This window comes from Budorcas taxicolor, chromosome 6, assembly GCF_023091745.1.
Source record: "Budorcas taxicolor isolate Tak-1 chromosome 6, Takin1.1, whole genome shotgun sequence".
Lineage (NCBI taxonomy): Eukaryota > Metazoa > Chordata > Mammalia > Artiodactyla > Bovidae > Budorcas > Budorcas taxicolor.
This window is the reverse complement of record NC_068915.1, coordinates 112181388-112183793: the sequence shown is the minus strand read 5'-3', so window position 1 is coordinate 112183793 and position 2406 is coordinate 112181388. Positions and strand designations below refer to the sequence as shown.

General features: G+C 44.4%; 1 non-coding gene across 1 annotated transcript; it reads left to right on the top strand.

Annotated features, from left to right (window-relative positions):
- The first annotated feature begins 1131 nt into the window (after nucleotides 1–1131).
- On the top strand, nucleotides 1132–1234 carry LOC128050099 (U6 spliceosomal RNA). The gene has a single exon (XR_008199614.1). It is a non-coding gene; the product is annotated as a U6 spliceosomal RNA (small nuclear RNA).
- The last annotated feature ends 1172 nt before the right edge of the window (nucleotides 1235–2406 follow it).

Sequence of the window (2406 nt, the reverse complement as noted above, 5' to 3'; positions counted from 1 at the left end):
GAGAGGTCCTGGCCTCGTCTGTCTCCTAGTGCTTGCAACCCACTGGCGTCACTGGCCCCTTAACCCTGCTCTGTGAGTGGACCTTTCTGTCTGCACTTGCCAGGACCCTGATGGATGCACCACCTCCCCTGACGCTAAGGCCCCACACATTGTGTCTCTAACTCCCTCAAGATGCTCCCTCCTTGCTCACCAGAATGTACTTTGCTGCAGGCTTTGGAAGCTCCTGTGGCTACAGGAGACCCCACACTGTCCCTTGATTTCTCGTCATCTTTCTCGCTGTGTGTGACCACTTCCCAGGTCCCTGGTGATTTGTCTGGTCCCTCTTATCTCACCTCAGGCTGTCCCCTCCCTCAGAGCATCTGCCCTGACACCCCAGGGGGCCCAGGAGTCCCCACTGTCGCTCCCGCAGCAGCTGGCCCTCCTGACTCCCTCAGTAAATGTGGTGACCTCTGGACAGGAAGAACTCTGTCTCTGCATCCTTGTTGCCAACTATAGGGACAGGTCTATACCAGAGGCTTAATAAATGTATTCTGAATCACAAATAATGGTGCTGACAAGCATTGCACACCATGGTCCCTTCTAGGCACATCCAGAAAGACAGCAAGAGAAGCCAATAAAAGTCTTTGAACAATAAACAAACGCTATTTTCTGCCTGAAATCTTTGAGTAGAGTCACATTTTCCAGGCACAAAGAGCAAAGAGTTAGAGGGTAGTCTGTGCCCCAGTCTGAAAAGATGCAGCTCTCAGCTTCTCCTAGCTGCCAATGGCAAACCTCAGCTTTGGTCTTTAAAGAAGCTGTAGTCAGAAAAGAAAAAGAAAATTGGTCCATTTCCTCTCTTCACCTATTCTCCTAACTGCTTTTCAGTGAAAACGATTTACCCATGCGAATTTTTTTTGCCAGGGAACCTAAAACCATCACGGATCTATTCAATTTAAAATTATTTCTAGTCTTCTTATGGGACACACACTCTGGGCAATCCCAACACGGCAAAGTGGGAATCGAAAGAGTGGTGACAATTTCTGCAAAAACCAAAATGGAAAAGCAACAACGAACTGCTTTAAAATAAGTTCTATCTGGACACAGCATTAGAAATCTTTGTTCTTATCATTTTAGCCCAAAGAACAACAACAACAACAAAAGGTGCTCATATACTGAAAGTGGAACAGTACAGGGAAGATCACTGTGGCCTGTGTGCAAGGATGATGTGCAAACTCATGAAGCATTTCATATTTTTTTTGGTTTCAGGGGAGAAGGATGGGGAGAAAGGATAGTTAGGGGGTTTGGGATGGACATGTACACACTGCTATATTTAAAATGATAACCAACAAGGAGCTAGTGTATAGCACAGAGAACCACTCAGTGCTACATGGCAGCCTAGATGGAAGGGGAGCTTGCCAGAGAATGGACGCATGTGTGTGTATGGCTAAGTCACTTGGCTGCGCACCTGAAACTATCACATTGTTAATCAGCTTTACTCCGATACGAAATGAAAGTGGCTTTTTTTTTTCAAAGGCATTTACTGATGCCCTTATATGATATACAGATTTTTCCCACCCATACTTCATTTGAAGTTAAATCTCATTTTCCTCTCTCTGTACTACGACAGTAGGAAAGAGGATCTGGTTAGCCCGATCCATACCTGGCCAGGTGCAGCAGAGGGTGAATTCATCAGACGTGTTCGCTCTCAAAGCGCTCTGGCAGTATAACAGGAAGTGTTAGTCTGAACCATTTCCTCAGGGATGCTGAGGCCAAACGAGATTTTCAAGTCTTTCTCCTAAGAGCTTTTATACAGACAACATAAAGTTTTATATTAAAAATACTTAGGCTCCCTTCTATTTCCCCGAGAAGTGGAAGAAGCCCATTCCCCAGGCTGACAAATACCCGAAAGACAAATTCCTCAATACTCAAGTTTAAAGAATTATATCCCAATGGATTAAAAATCAAAGCCTCAAACCTCTCTAGCCGTTGCAGCTATTTCTTTCTTTGCTTCTATCCTGATCTTGGACCTGAAGCTTTCTCTGAGCTTGGAGCAACCTTCCCCGACCCCCCATTGCCCTGGCATCCCTAACACTTTCCCCTGGAGCATTGATTTGGTCATTAATCAGCAATCATCTTCTGACAATAGTGCCGATCACTATTTAGATCTGGGCTATCATTTCTCTTCCTTTTGGCCATTTCTTGTTTTTATGTCTCTGAGCATGCCGCTACTTCTACCTGAAACATTCTTCTTTCCTTCTTTCTCTGCAAACTTCAACTCAACCTCCAAAACCTATCCTAAATCTTACCTCTTCTATTGAGACCTCACCATTTTCCTCTCTACATGATTAGGCAGCTTCTTACTCTAGATTCTGGAAGATTTTTTTCTTCTCTTCATCCTTTGAACATATTTGTCATAGCAAAATTATA